Consider the following 13,898-nt stretch of genomic DNA (forward strand, 5'->3'; position numbering starts at 1 on the left):
AAGTCACATGCATTAAAAGACATTAAAGCTTTTACTTTTCCTTCAAAATATATTTGATCTAAGTGCTTATTTTTGGTTAGGCCAATTAAATAGAGCTCTTTTTAATAAACATCACATACATAACACATATATGATTACATAGCCAGACAGAAGAAAATCCAATAGTTCTAAGATTTTTCATTTGTCAATCTCCTAATTGGATTACTGGCTTCAGGATGGAGCCCTTCAAGAAGCAAAGCTAAGAAAGCATGCAATTTCCAGGGTCTAACAAACAGGCATAGATGGAAGACAAAAACATATTTTGAGAAGGATCTATTCACTTTTAACTGTGGTTGTTCCATGAGGAAAACAGAGGTGTTTGGTGTTTTTTTTCCTAAAATGGGGTTCATGGTGCCTTCTCTGTTTTTACCAAAGAGTCCTATGCTTTCAGAAGTTATCTTAGGGCCTCTCATGTGTGCACTAAGAGTGGCAAGACAAAATGGAGAAAAATAATTCAGTCTATGGAGAAAAAATCTTTTCCAGAGAAACAAGGTCCAAGAAAAGAAAAATCCATAAACTCTTTTAATTATACCTATAGCTTGGATATCCACTTTTAATTATGCTGACTTTTAGCCATGGTGCTCTTTAAGAAAATCATTTTAAATCCCGTGTTACATTACTTTAGCCATACTAAGCAGCCAATATTTCTGACTTTTGAACTTCACCAAAAGTAATCGCATAGGTGAAACCAACAAGCCTCAACTAAGGTTACGACTTAACTGCAAGTGTATAAGATATTTTCAAAGAGGTGATAAGCAGTTTTTACAAAGTCTACACTCTTTAAAAGTAGCTCAGAGAAAGGAAGATTTAAGAAAGGAAACTAGAAGTTGTTCATGGAGGGGAAGAGATTCAGCAAATGAAAAAAGTAACACAGATATTAACCAGAAAGTACTAATTTTCTAAGCTAGAACTAAACACGAGCTGCCATTGTAAAATGGCAGAGACCAAAAGAAAACATTGCCCTGTTGTTACAAGGTCAAACTCAAAGCATGTAATACAAGATGGAGACCTGCGGCAAAGTTTGTTACTAACCAGTTTGTTAGTCTGATTTGAACAGTGGGCATATGGGGTCCTTGATCCATGTTCTATCCTAAGTTATTTTTCCTTATGACAGAACCATGCAGAAAGACACACAAAGTACAACAGATTCAATACAGCTTAAGACTAGCCTCACAAATATTTTTTTCCATTAATTAAAACTTTACAGAGGATATAAACAGTGATCTTTATCATTCCTTTTACCAGTTTGCACAGGGAGAGGGAGAACGCAAGTCTGACTGGTTAAAAACTTTTACCCTTTTGACAGCATGTCTGGCTTCTGGGTTCCCTTCCCATGAACTCAATTTAAAGCCAAGTCATTTAAGGATTGGGGAAATAAACTTTTCCCAGCTTGGGGATGCATCCAAGGGGAGTGTCAGGTGGTACAGTGATGCAATTGCCCATGCACGAAGGGAACAGAGGAGCAAAAAGAGAAAAGAAGGGTTTTTTGTTGTTGTTGTGGTTTCTTCAAAGGAGCCCCAGTGATTCAGGAGGCATTTGAGAGAAGTAAAGATTGAAGATGATTGGTTACCCATCTGGAAAGATGTCAAAAAAGATGTCTCTTAGCTCCTTTCTCTTCCCAGTGAATACCCAGGGTACATGAAGAAGAGAAAGAAATGATGTCCCTTTCCTTCTTCTGTCCTTGTATCTCCAAGTCCTGGCAACCTTGACAGAGTGTCACCCATGGGTACTAATGTGGCTTTCATCCATGTTTACAGGGGGCCTAGAGGGTAGGAATTGTCCACACTCACCCACATACTGCCTTTCCCCATGCTGTCAGTAACCTTTGAATTTCCCATACCTCATTTATGCCATGGATACCAGTATGAGCTCTATTCATGAAATTGGGGGAAGGGCTATTTGGCAGGAATTAGTCATGCTCACCTGCACTGTGCCACTTGACTTCCATTGTTGCCTGTCTTTGGATCCATCAGATCTAGTTTTCTTTTTTAGGGCTTCAACCCAAAGCTTGAAATTGAGTTTGGGACAAAAAGGTGTCTCAGAAGAGTGTGTGGACTCATTAAGTTAGGGAGTTTCATGAATTGAAGTCCTGGTTTAGAGAGATGCCTTTCAAAAGGAAAACCAACAACAATGACAACAACAACAACAACAGCAACAACAAAACTTGCATAGAAAAGCATTCTGTATTTGCAGGGCTATGTGAACTCCTGACATGGTGGAGAAAATAAAAAAAGTTTAAGTACAGGGCAGGAAAGGTGCCTGGGAAGAAAATGCTGAAGCTTTATGCAAATGTGTTCCTCTAACAGAGAGAGAAAACCTCATAATCTCTGCTTCCTCTTTGCCTCTAAGAATAGATGGAAACCACATTGTCCTGAATTGCATATCTGATCACTGAGCCAAATGCTCACTCCGCCCAGTAATATCTCTGTAGCTTGCAACAACACTTTTAACATTGTAAAAGAAGACATAGGTGTCATGACAGCCCAGAAATAAAATAAAGAAAATGCCATAGAAAAGACTGGATTGGAACAAAGCTGACATTCTCAACCACCGAGAGTGATGGTGTTGGGGTGGGGGGAAGTGTCAGGGTCCTCTCCAGGATCCTGTCCTCTGTAGCTGGGCCACTTGTTTTTAATTGGCTCACCAGAGGTTTGGTGCTTCATGTGCCATCAGAAATGTCTGAGGACAATAGGCCTTGAAAAAGTGAAGAGTCTAGGTCCGCATTTGTTCCCCCTTCAGGTATCCTGGGTGAGCCCCCAAAATGATGTAGGATTTTTCTTTTCAGTCACTTTGCAAGCCAGGGACCCCTGGTAGGTGATGCCTGACTCGAGTCTCATTCAGCAATACTGGCATGCCCCAGCTCACCTATGGTATTGTTTGTGCCCACATTCAGCAATTCCTGAGTTCTTATACCATGACCAAGAAGAATGAGAATATACTGGACATTGAAGGGTGAGGAGGGAGGAGAATAATTTTATTGAGTGATGGAACAGTTCTCAGTGCAGAGGAGATTTGGGGGATGGTTCTCTCCTCTTATCGACTGAGTCTGGGGTCTTTATAGGAACAGGGTGGAAAGTGTGTGCTGATTGATTTGTGAGTATGCAAAAAAGGTTAAAGCAAAGGCACCACTCAAAGATGGGCATGACAGTGTAGATAACCAATTAGGAAAAGGTAGGTATATATGAAATAGGTGAATGGTGGGGATAAATCAGGGAACAGCACACTAAACAGGAAGACAAGTTCTCAATTTGGTCCAAGGATTAACATGTAGCTTGGGTATCAGGCTTTGAACTCTTGTCAGCTAGGAGGTGGGGATTCACAGGGTACTCACCCCTATCTACCTAGGAATTTTTCTGCCTCCTGTTACTATTATTTATGATTGCCATACTAGAAAAAGAAATGAAACATCTTAGAAGATTTTGGTAACTATTAAATTATGTAATTCAGCCAGGCATGGTGGCTCACACCTGTAATCCAAGCACTTTGGGAGGCTGAGGTGGGTCGATCACGAGGTCAGGAGTTCAAGACCAGCCTATCCAAAATGGTGAAACCTCGTCTATACCTAAAATACAAAAATTAGCTGGGTGTGGTGGCGGGCACCTATAATCCCAGCTACTTTGGAGGCTGAGGCAGAGAATTGCTTGAACCTGGGAGGCAGAGGTGGCAGTGAGCCGAGATCATGTCACTGCACTCCACCCTGCGTGACAGAGTGAGACTTCGTCTCAAAAAAAGTTAAATCATATAATTCATAATAATTACTAAATTACTAGCACATAAAAACCACTTACCAAAACTGTCCCTACCATTTAATTTAACTCTGATTCATTCACAGAACCTTTACTGAGCACCTACTTTGTTTGTGACTAGGGATATAAAAGTAAATGAGATACAAACACCTTGAAATACAATTGTTATATTGGTCCTAATGATCCAACCTTTCCTTTATTACATCAGGCATTTTTACAGCTCTGTGCCTTTGCTTAAAAGGAACATTATTTTTCCTTTTTTCACTTTGTTAACATTTTACTAAACCCCAATTCTGTAAGTGCAAGCCTACATATCATTTTTAGAATTGGAATACTCTGAACTCAACTCAACCATATTTTACTTACCTTTTATTCACAATGTATAGCATGCCTTTTCTCATTCAATAAATGACTATTTAACAAACAAATGAATGAGCAAATCTTTAAGTCAATAAATGAACACAGTATATTAACTCTTGTAGATGTAATTCTAGTAGGCAACTAATACAACAGGCTCACACCTATGTGCTCTAGTAAAACTTTAGAGAGCAAAAAGTTGTAGTTCACTAATGTACGGTCCCAAATGATGTTTGTTTCTGTTTGAAAACTTTCTTCATTCTCCAGAACCTACCAAGTTAAGAATATTCTTCATGGATATTCACATTTTTGCCCCACCTAACCTTTTCTAAACAACTATATAACTCCCTTAAATTTATACTGTACTCTATTTATATGGTACTAAATAGCATTTCCCTCAATTTGAAACTAACCCAATGTTCTCATAAACAGCCCTTTTTTTTTTTTGAGATGGAGTCTCACTCTGTCCTCCAGGGTGGAGTGCAGTGGTGCGATCTCAGCTCACTGCAAGCTCCACCTCCCGGGTTCATGCCATTCTCCTGCCTCAGTCTCCCGAGTAGCTGGGACTACAGGCGCCCGTCACCACGCCAGAATGAATTCATGGTTTTAATTACATACACAGATAACGGATAGACTGATATGAAAATACATACAGATTTATCAATAGGTTTGTGTAAATATCCATAGTTTGTTTCCTAGCTCAGTTTGCTGACAGGGCTTAGAAACAATGACAGAATAATAGCAATGAGCATGTTTAGCCTCCAATCTTGGTTTGGAGAAATTGCTGATTCTAGAGCTGGGACAGTGAACATACAAGACAGGTCCAGAATATTTTGATATCAGAGTAAGGAAATGTTCCAAACATGATAGAGAATTATTGAAAAGGCACAGAAGTCACTTGGAGTAACTCCCCATGGGATAAAGCTGGGATAATTTTGGCAACAAAATCGATCATGTTAGTATTGGATTATAACCAATAAAATAATATCCATGAATCTGTAGTCATGGATATTTATGAGTCCATAAGTAAATAATTGAATGCATCAGTAAAGGAGGAGGAAAACTTCTTACAGAAGAATTTCAGTAAGTAAATGTAAAAGGAATGATGGAAGTAGAAGATCACCATTAGGCAAATACGTCAATAATATTTTTGCAGGCAAGAAGAATCAGTGGATGCAAAAAAATTATTAGATTAAAGTATGATGAGAAATAGCATGCATGCAGTGTCAGAAATGTCTATAAATGATACTTATTTGTGACAAAGAGAACATAGTGTTTTACAATGCAGAAATCTGGCAGATATCACTACTGTGGTATTCTTTCCCCATATGCACAAACTCAATGTAATAATAAGAAAACATAAAATCAATTGAAATTAAGTTGAAGTCTACCAAATAACTCACTAGTACTTTTTAAAGTGTCAGTGTCACAGAAAACTGAAGAATATTGAGGAACTGTCATAAAGTGGCGGAGAGTAACATGGCCACATATGCAGTGTGGAATTCTCTATTGGTTCTGCACCGTAAGAAGGCCATCAGTGGGACAAATGTTGACATTTGAATAAGAATTGAAGGTTAATGTTAAATCAATGTCAGTTTTTGTTTTTGGATATTGTTGTATTATTAAGATTTAAAATTAGGGTAGTTTGGTGAAAGATTTATGGAAAAACTGAACTACATTTTATTTTGGGGGAAGTATAAAATTCTTTCAAAATAAAATGTTAAAAAAATTAATTTCTCAGTTTAGTGACAGTGTTGGCAAAGAAGTATGTATGCTAAAGTTTATTTTAATATTTAAAATAACACAATATCATAAATATCATTTCTGTCAAAAATAGGAATTTGATATTGCCACATAATGGTATATTTCGCAGCAATTAAATACATTTTTAACATGAATAATTTTTGGCAAATAAACATGCAAATGATTTATCAGGTAAAAAATACCACCAAAGAGTTACGTATGATCATTTTAGTATGAAAATATGTACATTGCTACATATAAAAACCAAATAAGATTTCCCAGTAAAATGTTTATTTGGCTATATCTGTTTTACTTGGTATTACTGATATTTCCCCTTCTTCTTTTTCTTTCTTTCTTCTTTTTTTTCTTGGTTTGTGTGGTTTATTGGTTTCTTGGATTTGTTTTGTTTTGTTGTAACAAGCAGAGGCTTATAAAACTTAAACATAATGCCATAAGCTTTGCTGAAGAAGAAACTCTAGCAAAGATAAGTTAATAGAGGTGAAAATTCACTCTGGTCATAGTTATACTAAGACAGATTAAATATTATAGCCTGTAACAGGAAGAACACATGGTTCTAGCTTTAAAAGAACACCCTTTAACACAAAAGTTTATACCTGACTTTAAATGTTCCTGGGGAACAACTGAAGCCCATCCCCAATGATAAAAAGATGGTTATTTTTGACCGATAAAATTTGCCGTGTATTGAAAAGCTTATCTGTAATACTGACTTCTTTTCCTAGTAAGTCCCTTAAAGAGACATTTGTACTTTGAATAGATCTCTGCTGTCTGTGATGGGATCCCACAAATTGTGTGCTTCCTAATAATGTTTTAGCAGAGTTCAATTTTTATAGCATTATTTAATGTGGCAGTTGGTTCCTTATATGGTTTGGCTGTGTCCCCATGAAAAATCTCATCTTGAATTGTAGTTCCCATAATCCTTATGTGTGGTAGGAGGGACCAGATGAGAGGTAATTGATTGATGGGGGCAGTTTCCCCCATGCTATTCTTGTGATAGTACATTCTCATGAGATCTGACAGTTTTATAAGCAGCTTCCCCCTTGGCTCAGTTCTCATTCTTCTCTCTCCTGCTGCCATGTGATGAAGGACATAGTTGCTTCCCCTTCTACCATGATTGTAAGTTTCCTGAGGCTTCCCAAGCCCTGTGGAACTGTCAGTCAATGAAACCTCTTTCCTTTATAAATTATCCAGTCTCTGGTATCCCTTTATTAGCAGTGTGAGAATGGAATAATACAGTCAATTGGTACCACAGAGAGTGGGGTGCTGTTACAAAGATACCTGAAAATGTGGAAGCGACTTTGGAACTAGGTAGCAGGTATAGATCGGAACAGTTTGGAGGGCTCAGAAGAAGATAGGAAAATGTGGGAAAGTTTGGAACTTCCTAGAGACTTGTTGAATGGCTTTGACACAAATGCTGATAGTGATACGAACAATAAAGTCCAGGCTGAGGTAGTGTCAGATGAAGATGAGGAACTTGTTGAGAACTGGAATAAGGATGATTCTTGCTATGCTTTAGCAATGAGACTGGGGGCATTTTGCCCTGCCCTAGAGATCCGTGGAACTTTGAACTTGAGAGAGATAATTCAGGATATGTGACAGAAGAAATTTCTAAGCGATAAAGAGTTCAAGAAGAAGCAAAGCATAAAAGTTTGGAAAACTTGCAGCCTGACAGTGCAGTAGAAAAGAAAAACCCATTTTCTGGGGAGAAATTCAAGTCTGCTGCAGAAATTTCCATAAGTAACAAGGAGTTGAATGTTAATCACCCAGACAATGGGGAAAATTTCTGCAGGTCAGGCCAGAGACTTTCATGGCAACTCTTCCCATCACAGACCCTGAGGCCTAGGAGGGAAAAATTGTTTCATGGGCCAGGCCCAGAACCCCAATGCTCTGTGCAGCCTAAGGACATGGTGCCCTGAGTCCCAGATGCCTCAGTTCCAACTGTGGCTAAAATAGGTCAACATACAGCTCAGGCAGTTACTTCAGAGGGTGTAAGCCCCAAACCTTGGTGTCTTTCACATAGTATTGGGCTTGTTGTTACACAGATGTCAAGAATTGAGGTTTGATTTCAGAGGATGTATGGAGATGCCTGGATGTCCAGGCAGAGGTGTGCTCTGGGGGCAGGACCCTCATGGAGAACCTCTGCTAGAGCAGTGTGGAAGAGAAATATGGAGTGGGAGCCCCCACACAGAGTCCCCACTGGGCACTGTCTAGTGGAGCTGTGAGAAGAGGGCCACCGTCCTCCAGACCCCAGAATGGCAGATCCACTGACAACTTGAGCCATGTGCCTGGAAAAGTTGCAGACCCTCAATACCAACCTGTGAAAGCAACTAAGAGGGGGACTGTACTCTGCAAAACCACAGGGGCAGAGTCTCCATCTTGCATCATCGTGACCTGGATGTGAGACATGGAATCAAGTAAGATCATATTGGAATTTTAAGGTTTGATTGCCCTGTTGGATTTCAGACTTACATGGAACCTGTAGCCCCTTTGTTTTGGCCTATTTCTCCCATTTCGAACAGGTGTAATTACTCAATGCCTATATCCCCATTGCATCTAGGAAGTAACTAACTTGCTTTTGATTTTACTGGCTCATAGGTGGAAGGGACATGCCTTGTCTCAGATTAGACTTTTAACTTGGACTTTTGGGTTAATATTAGAATGAGTTAAGACTTTGGGGGACTGTTGGAAGGGCATGATTGTGTTTTAAAATGTGAGGACATGAGATTTGGGAGGGGTCAGGGGTGGAATGATATGGTCTGGTTGTGTTCCTACCCAAGTTTAATCACCACATGTGATGGTAGGGACCTGGTGGAAGGTAATTGAATCATGGTGGGCGGGGGGTGGGTTCCTCCATGCTATTCCTGTGATAGTAAGTTCTCAGGAGATCTGATGATTTATAAGATGCTTCCCCTTTTGCTTGGCTCTCATTCTTCTGTCTCTTGCCACTGGGTGAGGAAGGACGTGTTCACTTCCCCTTTGGCCATGACTGTAAGTTTTCTGAGGCCTCCCTAGTCCTGTGTAAATGTGAGTCAATTTAAACCTCTTTCCTTTATAAATTACCCACTGTTGGGTATGTCTTTTATCAGCAGTGTGAGAACAGACTAATAGAGTTTCTCATTTTTTTTCTTGGAACCTCCATAGAACAACTCTACACACTTTATTTTAAAAAAATAAAACAAAACAGTGTTTACAAATCAAAAACCTAGACTTCGATCTAGAAATTGCCTTCACCCAAATTATTATGCTACTGTAAACACTTGGTTGCAAAATCTTTCCAACAACATAATTATTGGTGTTTCAAAATGCAATTTTACATTTATTTAATATATTTTATATGTGTCTTTTGCAATTCAAATATTAATGTATGAATTTCCTCTTCTCCACATGTTAAAGAAAGGTTTTCTAATCCCATCTTAGAAATGCCTTACTAATTTTCTTATAGTTACTTTTATAAAATTAAAGCTGGTCAAAAACTTAATATGGTGTCTTATAAAATCTCAGTTTTATATTTTGATTGCAGGAACAAAGAAAATAGAATGTCTTTATTGCCATCATTCAAAGTCAGGAAAGGGAGAATTTGTTCTGGTAGATGCAGTTTTGACAACTAAAATAGTGGGTTTGGATACATGTCTCTAACTTAATTTGGTTTTCTGAGCAATGTGTCTCCAGTTGGCAAAAGAGCTGAAGAGTTTTTCTGAACATATGTTTATGTAGGATGTTAAACTTGTGGTTGTGTGTAAAATAATGAAATAGCCTTCAGTGAACTATTTCTTGACATTTACCCCAGCTGTGAGATGCATCAATAGGAAAAAATGTCATATTTTAAAATATTTTCTTCACTGCTAAGATAATTTTACTCAAATATTTTGGTCAGTTATAATCTAAAGTGAAATTTTTATTTTTCTAACTGAGAAATATTTGAAAATATAAATATAACAAACTTAATTTGATGCTTGAGAAAATCTATGAAAGATTGAATAATTGAGATGGAAAATGTTTTAGATGTGAACTGATAACCTTTGTTAAAATATTGCAATAAAAAATGAATTCTGCCGTCCTTTCAGGGTTAACTGATTCAAAATTAAGCTTCAGGATACCAGATGGTTGCTAAGCAGCTTATAAGTTGCTGCATTCATAATTTTCAGCTTTTGTAACTCATTTTATTGTTAACAGAATTGCCTATTGGTTCTTAGAAGGCAAAGACATTTGTTCGGGGCAAAAACACAAAATAGTAAATTATAAAATTAAATAGTTACTGTAAGCATAAGCCTGCTTGAAGGCTACATTTGCTATACACGACTGATCAGTGAAGAAATTCAATTTATGTAGGGAATGAAAGTCATTTTAGAAAATTAATATTTAATATGTTAATACATATTTTAAATTAATAGTACCTATTGTAATGAAATGTTGATGGTATCCTTATAGCCTTCTTTTCCAGTAACCTTGTTCCTCTCCCCACTGTAAGTTTTCTCTTTTTTATTAAGGCAAGTCTCACTGTTTTGTTTTCAATTATACAACAAAATTGTTGAGGCCTGTTAATAAAGAATGCATATTCCCACTCATGGTCTTTTCCTTCTGTGAATGAAGTTCAGTTAGTGTAATGCCAGACTTGCTTCATCTCCTTCATCTCCTTCACATTGTATGTTTACAGCGATCCCCCCAGGTCCTGTATTTCCTGTGACTCAGTGATATGTCTTTCTCATTTAAGAGTACGGCATTAATAAGGTCTTCTGCCTGTGTACATCTGTATCCAACAACTTGAACTTTTCTGGTAATAAAGATAATTATTTTGGCCTTGCTTTTTATCTTAGTTTTGTTTTTCAATTTCTTCATAACTAGGTAGTGAAGAGGAGTGTTATTCTGGGTATTCCATTTGGAGAATCTAATACATATCTATCAACTCTTTAACAGCTATTGTGTTAAAGATAGGGAATGTAAACCTGAATAAGACACAGTGTGCTAACAGAGGGGTGAAACCAACAGATATATAAACAGATGATTACAAATGATGGCAAAACTCCGTATTAAATGTATTATTATGAAAGAAGAGGCATGGGTGACAATGGAAGATTGGATGAGAAGGCTCTCACTCAGCTCCCTGAACTGTCTGCAGTCATGATGATCTTTTATTTAAAACACATAGCTGATGTCCTCGCCTCTATTTACAATATTATGATAATTTCAGATTAAACTTAATATCTTGTGAAACCATTTTTAGACCATGGTCTGGATCTGATCTTACTCCCCAGATTCATCAGCTCCCTGAACGGTTTGCCTGTGCTAAATCTTGTAGGGCACAAGTCAGTAACACAGGCAATTTGGGAATTAGGAAGAGGACTGCTGAAGGAGGTAAAAAAATAGGATTTAGGTAAGAAATAGCATGGTGTATTCCAGGAAACTACTAGTAATATTTTTTTTCCTGAAACATAAAATGTGAGGCAGATAGAGACAGGAGATGGGAATTAGAAGACAGAACAAGGGGGACCTGGTAGATCACATAGGCAAAGTAGAATTCCCTTTTGTTTTCTAGTTTGCTTTCATGTCTTTTTTCAAAGTGCTTCAATAAATTCTTCATCATTGTTATTTTAGTGTAAGCACAACGTTAACATTTGCTAATGAGAGTATCTTGGATTTTTAAAACATATACCAACACAATTCTCATGTACAAATAAGATAATCTACAATATCTAGGTTTTTATTCAAAAATTTCAAAATGGTCTTTGATATCAGGATACTACACAGAGAGCAGAAACTTACGATACCTTGAATTCAACAAACACCAAAGGAAATTTATAATCTCCTTGCCCAACCTGACTGGTTTCAGGGAATGCCACCATTACTCAAACTACTTCTCACGTGAGGAATCTGGGGATTACCCATTGACGCACTGACTCTACTTCCTAGAAAGTTATACATTTGGCCACATCTCCCATCTTCACTTCCCCTAACTGTATAGTATCTCTCTCTCTCTGACATCCTTGAAATGCATTTTCTGCATGGCAGTTGTAATGATCTTTTTAAGACACAAATCTGATGTCACCTCTTCTATTTAAAATATTAGGATAATTTCAAATTAAACCTAATATTATGTGAAAGTATTTTTAGACTATGGTCCAGATCTTATCTTACTCTCCAGATTCACCCCCTTCCAGTCTCTGCACAATAGCTGCTTTAGTCCATCCTTGCAAATACACATCTTTAGTTCCCTCTGCTTGGGAGATTCAGCCTTTCCTTTCAGCCTAGTTGTTTTCTGTCTTTTATATCTTGACACAAATGTCCCTTGATTTTGTTGATCTCCCTGACTGAAGTCACAGTCTCCTCTCATGGGTTTTATTTAAAGATGTCGTGCATTTTGGGATAGCCTTGTATCACACTGGCAATTTTGGATTCATTTATGTTAATATTTGATACAAATATGCCTTCTCAAGTGGACTATTAGTTCCAGTAAAGCAGGTATCATGACTGTTTTTGTTTGTTGCTGTTTATTATAATTTAGTATTACTATAATTTGGATCATCATCATCATTTATTTTGTGTGGTTTTGTTTATTCAGATGTGGGCAATCATAGACCACAATTCTTTTTTTAACAGCTTTATTACAATGTAATTTATGTAGCATAAAATTTATCTACTTCTGATATGCAATTCAATGATTTATAGTGTATTTACAAAGTTGTGGGATTATCACCACAATCTAATTTTAGAACATTTCCATTAATGCTAAAAGAAAGTTCCTTCCATTTTACAGCCACTCTCCACTCCAACCACCAGCCCCAGCAGCCACTAATCCATTCACTTTCCATCACTGTATTTGCAGATTATTGACATTTCATATAAATAGTACCTTACAGTATTTGGCCTTTTTGTCTGACTTTCTTCACTTAGCTTAATGTTTGTGAAGTTCATTCATATTGTCACATATATTAGTATTTCTTTAATTTTTATTGCTGAATAATATTTCATCATATGAATATACCACAATTTGTTTATCAATTTATTCGTTGATGGATATTTAAATTGTTTCTAGTTCCAGCCATGGGGAATAGTACTGCTATGAATGTGAAACATAATAGGCAAAATAACTCGAATGAATGGATGTAAAGCCTCTGCAATAATGATCTCATGTAAATATGAGAATATTATAATAATATACAATATCCAAAATCATTTGCAAACTCAAAATATAATACTTTAATATTCTAGAGTATAGAGAAAGTAATATACCTAAAAAGAAGGAAACTAAACAGAACTGCATGGATTTTGGATCTGACAGAATCCAAAAAATAAACCAAAACTAGATAACATTCAAAAAGAAAACAAAAATATTTAGCACTAGTTCAAAGAGCAAACACGGTATAACACCAAGCAAAATCCAAATTCTGGTAAGATACAATTCTTCATATGGGAGAGATTGCCTATTATTTTTTGTGTTAAAGAAACCAATCAGGTTAGAAAAAAATGTTCCTTTTGATTTCTCACATTATTTACTGGACGGATCTTTTGAATCAGTTTGAAGAGGAAACTTACATTTTAAAAATCAAAGGGGGAATACAATTATAGCACCTTCTCAATTCTGTGATATTAATGAAGACTTCACTGATATAATGAAGACAATGGAATAACAGAATAAGGGCACCTATTGTAATGTAAAACTTCACAGGTGCTGTCTTGACTTAATTTTAAAGTCATGGCTAAAACCTCTCAATTCCCCTTCACAGCAGTTTTCTAAGCCCCCGCCTCTAATCACTTCCCTTACCAGGCTTCCACTCTCAAGGCAACTATGCATACACCTAACCACTTCTGCTATTGGGCTCCTACCTTCTGGGGCCAGGTACTAGACAACTAGAGACAGCTTCTATCCCCTGGTGCTCATGAAATTATTCAAATTAGCCAAGCCACAGGGAGTCTGGGAATCCCAGCTGGCTCCACTCAGCTTGCACACAGAAGCTGCTTTCTCCAAGTTGTCCCTGGTGCACCTGTTCCTGGGTGCAA

The sequence above is a fragment of the Macaca mulatta genome, chromosome 5, assembly GCF_049350105.2.
Source record: "Macaca mulatta isolate MMU2019108-1 chromosome 5, T2T-MMU8v2.0, whole genome shotgun sequence".
In the NCBI taxonomy this organism is placed as follows: domain Eukaryota; kingdom Metazoa; phylum Chordata; class Mammalia; order Primates; family Cercopithecidae; genus Macaca; species Macaca mulatta.